The sequence below is a fragment of the Aquarana catesbeiana genome, linkage group LG07 (genome assembly GCF_042186555.1).
Source record: "Aquarana catesbeiana isolate 2022-GZ linkage group LG07, ASM4218655v1, whole genome shotgun sequence".
Classification (NCBI taxonomy): Eukaryota; Metazoa; Chordata; class Amphibia; order Anura; family Ranidae; genus Aquarana; species Aquarana catesbeiana.
Window position 1 is genome coordinate 244480704 of NC_133330.1, and position 13285 is coordinate 244493988.

Consider the following 13285-nt stretch of genomic DNA (forward strand, 5'->3'; position numbering starts at 1 on the left):
CAGCACTGATGAGCCCAGGTGGCGGAAGGATGTAGGTATGCAGGAGCAGACTGAGTCTATAGTGGGAGGACCCAATGCAGGGGTAGTGAGGGCAGGCGTGTGAACAGAGGACGGAGCAGCAATAACATCTCTGGGCGCAGGGAGGTAAGGAGGTCAGGGGCAGGTGCAGTATTCAAATCTCCCGCCCATCCAGGAGCTGGGAGATGTAGAGTAGCGGCAGGCAGTGGCAACACAGGGACAGAAATATAATTTGAATCTCCCGCACTGCTAGGAACAGGGAGATGAGCAGTAACACCTGTCAGAGTCTGACCAGCAGGGGGTGCTGACCAATGAGCCAGATGACACACAGAGTGAGCCAAGTGGAGAGGGGAATTCAGACACCGCTGTGTACCAGAGACAACTCCTGCCCTGTCGGGCACAGGGAACGCAGGGACAGCCAAGGAGGAAGGAGCCTCCGTTATGCTGGGCAGAGCAGTGGACAGAGCTGCGGCTCCCACCTGGGAGGGTGCAGAGAGCCACAAGGAGGAAGAAGCTGTGGACAGTCTGTGAGACATGGGTGGACCCCGGGCTGACATCTGCAACAGGTGCGGGCAGGGCTGGCAACAGTAGTCAGAGGTGGCGGCACCTTCCGGAAGATCCCCACTGGCGGCAGGCAGACAACCGGGGAACTGCAGGGGGAAGACAGCCAGCACCATTAGAGCCAGTGGTTCCAGCTTAGAGGTGAGCACTACCCTCTCTATACCTGGATTTAGAAGGACTAGGGCTTAGGAGGGACAGTGAGCAAGAACGCTGCCGAGGGTCACAGGCCTCCCCACAGGGCTCTCAGGTGGAGGGGCAGCCATAGGTGAAGCCAGCTCAGGGGAGAGAAGGGAAATAAGCCAGCCAGCCCGCCCCCTGTCCACCAGCTCATGGACCCTCGCTAGAAGAAAGTCAATATCCATGGTAAAGGGGCCCAAAGTCAGGTCTTCAGCTTGTCTAGCCATGTTTTCTTCAAAAGGCCCAGAAATCCCTGGGGCAGTACTTTTACTGAGCTCAGGTCCAACCCACCCCCTATGACTTTATCCGATCTTGTATGACCACTCACCAACTGCTTACGCTCAGCCCCTGGCCAAGCCCCCATCAGTTAATGCCTTCTTTGCCTTAAAGGGCTCAAGAGGCCTCCATTCTGAGCCTCTGACCTGGAACAAGTATGTTTACCTGTATAAGAAAAGTCAGAATAAAGTCAGAAGCCCTAATTAACATACTTGGTTTGGATTAGTAGCTCAGAATACTGAAGCAAGAAATGCAGAATGACAGCCAGACAACTAGCATTTTGAGATAGAGAAACTAGTATCATCAGCCTTCCTGTTTATCCAAGGAAAGGTTTTTTTGTAAAGTTAAAAAACTGATTTAGAAGCATCTCACCTACAGGCTACGCTGTAATTTTGAACAGTGAAATAATTTACAGTGAAGCTAAATAGGCTTGGCTTTACTGTTCTTTAACTAGAATACTGTTCTGTTAAATGTTAAAATGGCAGCTTTCTTTTGAGACTTCCAAGCAAAGGTTTAGCTTAAACACGGATACTCTATAAGCTTCTCAAGGAAATATGACCATCCACACCTGAAGGGTAGGACATACAAATATAAAGCTTAAAGCATAGGAAGCCATAAAAAGAATATTACAATATAACCACAAATAAAAGTTTGGGATCATGCAGCAAAGACAAATAGGTTAAATGTAAAAGCAAAGAAACTGAGAAAAAATGTCATTTTAGTTACATTGCTATTCCAAGGCTGACATTTTGATGTCTGGTTATCTTAGTAGGGGTGAGCAAATGGGTCTGGCTGTGGTTTATAAGGTGTTTGTTGAACCCATTGTGAGGTCTGAAAATTGAGAACTGATCAAGATTCATGCACTCATGCCGCGTACACACGAGCGGAATTTCCGACAGAAAGAGTCCGATGGGAGTTTTGCATCGTATATTCCGATCGTGTGTATGCCCCATTGGACTTTTCCCGTCGAAAATTCAGACAGACTTAGATATAGAACATGTTTTAAATTTTTCCAACGGAACTAATTACTATCAGTAAAACCGCTCGTTTGTATGCTGTTCCGACGTACCAAAAACGACGCATGCTCTGAAGCAAGTACGAGACGCTGCAAATTCTGTGATCTTTTAATGCAGCACATTCTTTTGTGCTTTATAATGCTAGAAGAATGAAGTTGATTTGCTGCTGATATTCAAACAGTTCTCACAAACTTATTTCTTTATTATTTCTTGTGATCTCATGAATTATATTTTATTATCTTAAAGCCAGATCTCCAGAATAATGTTTAGAAATATTTTTTATAGTCATCTTTTTTTAGAATGATTTATTTCATCAAGATCTCCTTTTTTTTGATTCTTGCAAAATTATTTTCTAGTGATCTCCATAATATTTTTTTTTTTTTTGGTGTGTCAAGTTACCACAATAACATTATTATCTTGTATTTTGTAACCTCAAGGAGGCTGGTTGGTGTCCCTTGTTAATTTGACATTGTATTTTTGAAATGTACCTGCATACTCACAAACAATCTGTCCTATTTTTCTAAAAAACACATAGGCAAGTATTTTCAGAAAATAAACTATCCATTTATTCTGGGCAACGCTGGAGAAACTTTTTTAATTTATGAAGCCTTTTGGCCCCAGGGCACACATCAAGTCTGTGGGGAAAAAAATGTTATCTTGAGGTGTCCTTTAATTTTGAGCCCAATATGGTCCAGGACTCCCAGAGATCAGGACCAGCAGCAGATGATATCTATGTCCCTAGGCTGTGGTACTACACCAGCCTGCGTCTTCTGTCAGACCAGACTGAACCCAGTCCATCACTTTCTTCTCTTCCCTGCAGCCTTCCCTCCACACTTCCCTGCAGCCTTCCCTGCAGCCTTCCTTGGAGGCTGTGGCTCTGGTGGTGGACTTGTGGTAGGAGAAGGAGGAGGAGGAGGATGGGCAAGCTCATATACATGGCTGTTCTCTTTCAGCTGGCCTCTCAACCCCTTCTGAAGGGCCTCAACAATAATTCCCTTACAGAGGAAGTGTTGGCCAACCTTCAATTTCAACAATCTTGTGGCTAGATAGCAGCCATGGGCTTCTTCAGCATCGGGTTGGCTTCTGAGGACATCAGTTGCTTCCCTAATGAGGCTCAGTGCTGCCTCCTCCGTGATCGTCCCCTTCCTGGGCCTTTTTGTTTGAAGGCGGAGGGGAGGCACCTGGGATTGGGTGAGGCTCCTACTGGGCCCAGACACCTCCTGGCTGACAATGGGCCCGCCCACCTCCTGGCTAACACTGGGCCCACCCACCTCCTGGCTATCACTGGGCACAGCCACCTCCTGGCTGACACTAGGCATGGCCACCTCCTGTCTGACATTGGGCACAGCCACCTCCTGGCTGCCACTTTCCAGACCCTTCTCCTGGCTGAGCTCATCCTGTGTATAAAAAAGGGACATAGTTTTACTTTTTGCTTCATCAGTCACACACAATTTTTAGCCCATGACTTGCAAATTGAATGTTAAAAAATAGAAAAGACTTTTATTCTGACCCCAGCATTTTTCTTTCTTGTCCCAATCATTTTTGGCCAATACTGTCTATTCATATGTAAATCACTTGGTTTTAAATCATGAATTAGTTATCAATTATCTAGTTAACATCATTAATATTAGGACAATAAATATGTAGTAAAATAATATACCTGGCTCTAGCTGGGTGCATCCACTTCTTCCAGGATGGATGGCCCAGGTTGTTCCTTGTCAGCCTCTGCTGGGGTTGAGGGAAGGGTGGAGGGAAGGCTGCAAGGAAGGGTAGAAAGTGATTCCCTGGGTTTAGTCTGGTCATCCAGAAACCACAGTTTGTTGAAGTACCACAGCCTGGGTACATACACTTGTGCTGCTGATGCTGAGTGATTTCTGGATCTTATTATGCTCATTCTTATACATGTTCCTCAAGATCCCAATTTTACTTTCCAAAAACTGGATGGTTGCATCTGGGACCCGAGTCTTCACAAATCCCAGAAATGTCTCCAGCGTTGACCTCCTAGCTTGTTAATTATAATATAAGGTGTTTTTCACCTCCCAGAAATTCCTCATCTCCCTGTATCTGTCTATGAAACTGGCCATGAATTCTGGGTCCTTAAAGTGATTCATCTTTGCTGTAAGACAATACACAAGACAAAAACACTAATGTCAGCCTAAATTCTCATTATCATATCCCAATATAGGCCTCAATCTTGAAGCAGTATAGGCCACTGTGATGGGCCAAGTTCAAATTTTACCTTCGTTTAAGACGCTCGCCACTTCCGTTCGTTCTTGCTCCGCACACAAATCGTATCTACGACACATGCGTGTTAGCTTGATATACCTTGTGCGTGAAACTCCGCCCGCCCCTGACATTGTTTCTAGAATATTCTCCGCCCTTTCTCTTTTTGCAGTAGGAGCAACATGGTGGATAAAGAGGAGGAGGAAAGCCCGGAGCCCGAAACGACCCGATCCCGGAGGAGGAGATTTAACGCCTCCAATATGACCTTTATAGAGATGGTGGACATCTTGAGGAGGAATGACTATGATGGAAAGCATGGACCGTACACAACCCTAATTTGAGAAAGGCCAAGATCATGACTAAAGTTGTGAAGAGTCTGCGGCAGAATTTTGGGGTGCCATGCTCCAAGGAGCAATTAAGGAAATGCTGGTCAGACCTGAAACTGAGGGAGCCGGATCAGTATAGAAGAATAAAGAGAGTGCTTCTAAAAAGTAGGTACTTGTCGTGTGTTCCTATCATTATTATTACTTACATGCTGCGCCATGTGCTTTTCTTTACTGTTGTACAGTTTAAATTGGCGACTTTCATGTTCGTGGGCACAGTATTCGGTCGTAGGAAACATTGTTCGCTTATTAAATACAATGTTTTGGGCAGTTTTGTACATTGCTGTCTAGATGTGTTTGTAACTAGAAAGAAATGCAACCTTGATTTAGAGTAATGTAAGGAGAGGACACTCAGCAGCTGTTTACACATCTGGTCTCAGGAGCACTAGTGTGGGACACAAGAACAAACTTTTTAGGGTGTCCCACACAAGTACTCCAGTGGATACTTGGGGTGTCTACATGTGTAAAAATTGTCACAAAAAGGCAATTATTCCATTAGTCTTTTTTGCATGTGTGTAATAATCTGTAATATATTCTTCTACTGTATGGTCTTATGGCTGCACCATCTTAATGCATCTTTTAGGGTGTGCCCCCCAAATATCTTGTTTGTCTATTGTATGGATTCTGACCAAATCCTTTTAGGTGTGGAGCACCCCACTCCCTCATTAAGTACCTTTCATTAGTGTCCACTTGTGTCATGGGTGGAGACCTCAAGATTCTCCCATTTAGAAGAGTGTATTGCTCTCATGGTTCAGAGATGCAGGATCTCCCAATCTATGGATAGTGTAGGATCCACTAATCATGGGGTACTTTGTCGCAGTAAGTGGGCTTAGCACCATATAGCAATATGGTGTGACCAAATCCCCATAATTTTTGATAATGTTTTTTTGAAAATGTTTAGGTGTTTTAAACTAGTCTTGCTGGAGGTAAATGTCTTTTTTGCATGTGTGCGCTGTAATATTTTCTTCTACTGTATGGTCTTATGGTTGCACCATCTTAATGCATCTTTTAGGGTGTGCCCCCCAAATATCTTGTTTGTCTACTGTATAGATTCTGACCAAATCCATTTGGGTGAGGAGCACCCCACTCCCTCATTAAGTACCTCTCATTAGTGTCCACTTGTGTCATGGGTGGAGACCTCAAGATTCTCCCATTTAGAAGAGTGTATTGCTCTCATGGTTCAGAGATGCAGGATCTCCCAATCTATGGATAGTGTAGGATCCACTAATCATGGGGTACTTTGTCGCAGTAAGTGGGCTTAGCACCATATAGCAATATGGTGTGACCAAATCCCCATAATTTTTGATAATGTTTTTTTGAAAATGTTTAGGTGTTTTAAACTAGTCTTGCTGGAGGTAAATGTCTTTTTTGCATGTGTGCGCTGTAATATTTTCTTCTACTGTATGGTCTTATGGTTGCACCATCTTAATGCATCTTTTAGGGTGTGCCCCCCAAATATCTTGTTTGTCTACTGTATAGATTCTGACCAAATCCATTTGGGTGAGGAGCACCCCACTCCCTCATTAAGTACCTCTCATTAGTGTCCACTTGTGTCATGGGTGGAGACCTCAAGATTCTCCCATTTAGAAGAGTGTATTGCTCTCATGGTTCAGAGATGCAGGATCTCCCAATCTATGGATAGTGTAAGACCCACTAATCATGGGGTACTTTGTCACAGTAAGTGAGCTTAGCACCATATAGCAATATGGTGTGACCAAATCCCCATATTTTTTGATAATTTTTTTTGTAATTGTGTATGGGGTTTTAAACTAGCCATGCTGGAGGTAAATGTCTTTTTTGCATGTGTGCACTGTAATATTTTCTTCTACTGTATGGTCTTATGGCTGCACCATCTTAATGCATCTTTTAGGGTGTGCCCCCCAAATATCTTGTTTGTCTATTGTATGGATTCTGACCAAATCCTTTTGGGTGAGGAGCACCCCACTCCTTTATTAAGTACCACTCATAATGCCCCGTACACACAGTCGGACATTGATCGGACATTCCGACAACAAAATCCTAGGATTTTTTCCGACGGATGTTGGCTCAAACTTGTTTTGCGCACACACGGTCGCACAAAGTTGTCGGAATTTCCGATCGCCAAGAACGCGGTGACGTACACCACGTACGACGAGACTAGAAAAGGCCAGTTCAGAACCAAGCGCGGCACCCTTTGGGCTCCTTTTACTAAACTCGTGTTAGTAAAAGTTTGGTGAGAGACGTTTCACGCTTTTTCAGACGTGAGCTACGCATGACTTTGTCATTGTGTTCTTGTTCGTTCGTTACTGTTTTTCAGGTCGCTCTTCACAGGCCTTGCTGCTCTTCAGTGCGTTCTGTTACTTTGTTCTGAGCAGCCGACCGTTTTCTAGCCATGTTGCATATACGTACTCCTCGTAGAGTTCGTGCTGTGTGGGGGCTTGGTGTTGGGGTCCTGACCTTGACACAAGTCCAGTCCATGAACAGGGTGGGGAGGAGTTCATGGACCAAGAATTGGTTGCTGCAGCGTGACCAGTTCTGTCATATGCCTTTGCTCCGTGAGATCCGTGAGAATAATCCTGATGATTTCAGGAACTTTCTCCGGATGACGGACCTTGTATTTCACCGTTTGTTGGCTTTGCTGACCCCCTATATCAGCAGGCAGGATACCTGCATGAGGCAAGCAATCACTCCGGAGCAGAGGCTAGTCGCCACCCTGGGGTACTTGGCGATGGGGAGAAGCCTGCAGGACTTGAAGTTCTCTACAGGCATCTCCCCCCCAGGCTCTGGGGATCATTATCCCAGAGACCTGTTCTGCCATCATCCAGGTCCTGCAGAAGGAGTATATGAAGGTAAGATTTTTATCCTTTAACCACTTCAGCCCCAGAAGGATTTACCCCCTTCCTGACCAGAGCACTTTTTACAATTTGGCACTGTGTCGATTTAACTAATTGCACGGTCATGCAATGCTGTACCCAAATGAAATTTGCATCCTTTTCTTCCCACAAATAGAGCTTTCTTTTGATGGTATTTGATCACCTCGCTATACACGGAAAAAGACCAAAAATTTTGAAAAAAAATGATATTTTCTACTTTTTGTTCTAAAAAAAATCCAATAAACTCAATTTTAGTCATACATTTAGGCCAAAATGTATTCAGCCACATGTCTTTGGTAAAAAAATGTCAATAAGTGTATATTTATTGGTTTGCGCAAAAGTTATAGCGCCTACAAACTAGGGTACATTTTCTGGAATTTACACAGCCTTTAATTTATGATTGCCTATGTCAGTTCTTGAGGTGCTAAAATGGCAGGGCAGTACAAAACCCCCACAAATGACCCCATTTTGGAAAGTAGACACCCCAAGGAAATTGCTGAGAGGCATGTTGAGCCCATTGAATATTCATTTTTTTTGTCCCAAGTGATTGAATAATGACAAAAAAAAAAAAATTACAAAAAGTTGTCACTAAATGATATATTGCTCACACAGGCCATGGGCATATGTGGAATTGCATCCCAAAATACATTTAGCTGCTTCTCCTGAGTATGGGGATACCACATGTGTGGGACTTTTTGGGAGCCTAGCTGCGTACGGGGCCCCGAAAACCAATCACTGCCTTCAGGATTTCTAAGGGCGTAAATTTTTGATTTTACTCCTCACTACCTATCACAGTTTTGAAGGCCATAAAATGCCCAGATGGCATAACCCCCCCCCAAATGACCCCATTTTGGAAAGTAGACACCCCAAGCTATTTTCTTTGAGGCAAGTTGAGTCCATGAAATATTTTATATTTTGGCACAAGTTGCGGGAAAGTGACAAATTTTTTTTTTTTTTTGCACAAAGTTGTCACTAAATGATATATTGCTCACACAGGCCATGGGCATATGTGGAATTGCACCACAAAATACATTTAGCTGCTTCTCCTGAATATGGGGATACCACATGTGTGGGACTTTTTAGGAGCTTAGCCGCGTATGTATTTTGTGGTGCAATGCCTCGAAAACCAATCACCGCCTTCAGGATTTCTAAGGGTGTAAATTTTTGATTTCACTCTTCACTGCCTATCACAGTTTCGGAGGCCATGGAATGCCCAGGTGGCACAAACCCCCCCCAAATGACCCCATTTTGGAAAGTAGACACCCCAAGCTATTTTCTGAGAGGCATGGTGAGTATTTTGCAGCTCTCATTTGTTTTTGAAAATGAAGAAAGACAAGAAAAAATTTTTTTTTTTCTTTTTTAAATTTTCAAAACTTTGTGAATAAAAGTGAGGTCTGCAAAATACTCACTATACCTCTCAGCAAATAGCTTGGGGTATCTACTTTCCAAAATGGGGTAATTTGGGGGGGGTTTTGCGACCTGGGCATTCCATGGCCTCCAAAACTGTGATAGGCAGTGAAGAGTGAAATCAAAAATTTACGCCCTTAGAAAGCCTGAAGGCGGTGCTTGGTTTTCAGGGTCCCGTGCGCGGCTAGGCTCCCAAAAAGTCCCACACATGTGGTATCCCCATACTCAGGAGAAGCAACAGAATGTATTTTGTGGTGTAATTTCACATATCCCCATGGCATGTTTGAGCAATATATCATTTAGTGACAACTTTGTGCAAAAAAAAAAAATTTGTCTCTTTCCCGCAACTTGTGTCACAATATAAAATATTCCATGGACTCGACATGCCTCTCAGCAAATAGCTTGGGGTGTCTACTTTCCAAAATGGGGTCATTTGGGGGGGGTTTGAACTGTCCTGGCATTTTATGCACAACATTTAGAAGCTTATGTCACACATCACCCACTCTTCTAACCACTTGAAGACAAAGCCCTTTCTGACACTCTTTGATTACATGAAAAAATTATTTTTTCTTGCAAGAAAATTACTTTGAACCCCCAAACATTATATATTTTTTTAAAGCAAATGCCCTACAGATTAAAATGGTGGGTGTTTCATTTTTTTTTTCACACAGTATTTGCGATTTTTCAAACGCATTTTTTTGGGGAAAAAACACACTTTTTTAAATTTTAATGCACTAAAACACACTATATTGCCCAAATGTTTGATGAAATAAAAAGATGATCTTAGGAAGAATACATGGATACCAAACATGACTTGCTTTAAAATTGAGCACAAATGTGCAGTGGCAACAAAATTAATACATTTTTAAAAGCCTTTAAAAGCCTTTACAGGTTACCACTTTAGATTTACAGAGGAGGTCTACTGCTAAAATTACTGCCCACGATCTGACCTTCGTGGTGATACCTCACATGCATGGTGCAATTGCTGTTTACATTCGACGCCAGACCGACGCTTGTGTTCGCCTTAGCGCAAGAGCAGGGGGGACAGGGGTGCTTTTTTTTTTTTTTCTTTATTATTTTTTTGCTTTTTTGTCTTATTTTTAAACTGTTCCTTTCATTTTTTTTTTAAATCATTTTTATTGTTATCTCAGGGAATGTAAATATCCCCTATGATAGCAATAAGTAGTGACAGGTACTCTTTTTTGAAAAAATTGGGGTCTATTAGACCCTAGATTTCTCCTCTGCCCTCAAAGTATCTGACTACACCAAGATCGGTGTGATAAAATGCTTCCCCAATTTCCCAATGGCGCTGTTTACATCCAGCGAAATTGAAGTCATAAAATGCTCGTAGCTTCCGGTTTCTTAGGCCATAGAGATGTTTGGAGCCACTCTGGTCTCTGATCAGCTCTATGGTCAGCTGGCTGAATCACTGGCTGCATTCTCAGGTTCCCTGTTGAGACAGGAGAGCCAAAGAAAAACACGGAAGACGATGGGGGGGGCATTCCCTCCCACTGCTTGTAAAAGCAGTCTAGAGGCTAATTAGCTGCTAGGATTGCTTTTACATGAAAGCCAACCGCTGGCTGAAAAGAATGATACCAAGATGATACCTAAACCTGCAGGCATCATTACACTTTTTTTGTAACTGTAACTTTTATCACTGTAACCGGGTGCTGCAGAAGTGGTGGGTTTCCAATTAGGATTGGCGAATGCAGCAGGAAGGGCATTATGGGCACGACGGCCTGTGTTTGTCTTCCTCTTGGTGGCAGCGGGACACTACTTGTGCTTGCCACCTCACCAGCTTGAACTGCACTTATGGGACTCGCCACGTCACCATGTGATACTGCAGTACTGGTTTGACTACGACCAGGGTGTACTAGGCCGCTGGTGCTTGCCAGTTCACCAAAACGCTACCAAAAAAACTGTTAGCGATCGTAGGGATCAGGCCTGACTCTGCGAACGCTGCAGTTATGCGTTTAGTGTTTTGTAAGTGTCAGTGATTGATTGATACTGCACTTGGGTGGGCTGGGCCGGGCAGAGGGGCAAAACGCAGGTGCTAGCAGGTATCTGGGCTGATCCCGCTAACACTGCGTTTTTGGGAACCCTAAACTGCTGGGGACTCTAGTATAGATCTGATCGGATCAGATATTGATCCGTTCAGGTACTATACCACTAAGGAAGGTGTACTGTGCGTGCGTGGGTGTTAGCGATACTGGCGCTAACCTGACACTGCCTGGGGCTGGTGCTTGCCAGTTCACCAAAACGCTACCAAAAAAACTGTTAGCGATCGCAGGGATCAGGCCTGACTCTGCGAATGCTGCAGTTATGTATTTAGTGTTTTTTAAGTGACAGTGATCGATCGATACTGCACTTGGGTGGGCTGGGCTGGGCCGGGCAGAAGGGCAAAACGCAGGTGCTAGCAGGTATCTGGGCTGATCCCACTAACACTGCGTTTTTGGGAACCCTAAACTGCTGGGGACGCTAGTATAGATCTGATCGGATCAGATATTGATCCGATCAGATACTATACCACTAAGGGAGGTGTACGGTGCGTGCGTGGGTGTTAGCGCTACTGGCGCTAACCTGATGCTGCTTGGGGCTGGTGCTTGCCAGTTCACCAAAACGCTACCAAAAAAACTGTTAGCGATCGCAGGGATCAGGCCTGACTCTGCAAACGCTGCAGTTATGCGTTTAGTGTTTTGTAAGTGACAGTGATCGATCGATACTGCACTTGGGTGGGCTGGGCCGGGCAGAGGGGAAAAATGCAGGTGCTAGCAGGTATCTGGGCTGATCCTGCTAACACTGCGTTTTTGGGAACCCTAAACTGCTGGGGACGCTAGTATAGATCTGATCGGATCAGATATTGATCTGTTCAGATACTATACCACTAAGGGAGGCGTATGCTGCATGCGTGGGTGTTAGCGGTACTGGCGCTAATCTGACGCTGCCTGGGGCGACGTATATCACCGCCGGGCGGTCAGGGGGATAAACCTTTATTCGGTAATAAACGGCGGGTGCCCTGACACTATAAAAAATAAATGAACTAACCAGCGTCACCCGTAACAGTTATACAGTGATCAGTGGTGAAAGGGTTAACTAGGGGGCAATCAAGGGGTTAAAACATTTATTAGGTAGTATATGGGGGTTCCTGTCGCTATAAAACGCTGACGGCGAACCTAAATATTTACGTCCCTAACTAGCGTCACCAGTGACACTAATACAGCGATCAGAAAAATGATCGCTTAGCGACACTGGCGACGGGGGGGTGATCAAGGGGTTAAAACTTTATTAGGGGGGGTTAGGGGGGTATCCTAGACCTAAAGGGGGCTAACACTAACTGCCCTACCACACTAACTGTCACAAACTGACACCATGCAGTAATCAGAAAAAAAAAAAACAGCTTGGTGTCAGTGTGACGGGGGGGGGGGGGAGGGGTGATTGGGGGGTGATCGGGGGGGGATCGGGTGTGTAAAGTGTGCCTGGCATGTTCTACTGTGTGTGTGTGTGTTTGTGCACTCACTCAGATGTCTTCTCTCCTCGGCGCCGGAACGGAAACTGCCGAGCCGAGGAGAGATGACATCACATCCTCTGCCTGTGTGTGCTACACACAGGCAGGGGAGGATTCTCCCCTGCCTGTGTGTAGGAGGCAGATCACGTATGGGTACATGATTCTGCCTGCCCGTGCCATTCTGCTGACGTATATCAGCGTGAGGCAGTCGGCAAGTGGTTAATATCACATTTTATTGTATTTAATGTTTGCTAATATATTGTATTTCTTTCCTCATTCCCTAATTACCATGATTGTAATATGCTGTGAATGTGCCCTTTGTCCTCATGCATGTTGGATTTTTAGGTAATTATTTTTGTTGTCCTTCATACATATTTGCCTTCACTTACCTCCCCAGCATTTTAACAATGCTTAACAATGTATTTTATCAGCTCCATAGTAGTGCTTTACCCTAAACACCCCCTAAAATGTTTTTAAACGTGATTTGTGCTTTAAATTCAGGCAGAGTGCCAGAGGTTTTTTTGGGGGGGTCCCCAAATCATTTGGAACCTCCCTTACCCCAACTGCTAAGTCAGCTGATACCAATTCTCTATCTATCCTCAATCATAGATCTGCTGACTTTGCCAAACCCATACACACTATACCCATCTCTTTAGTGGTCAGATTTATGGATGAATTCCCCAAAGCATGTAGTGCAAGGGCCTGCCTGTATACTTTCAAATGGTACTGTTTAAAGTTTTTTTATCCTATTATTATCTCGATAGGTAATAGCAGAATGTCCAAATGTGCTAAAATGTGTACAGTGTGTATTTATATCTTTGTATTATGACATGCCATTCCCGATGAGGACCCTCACCCCGGACCAGA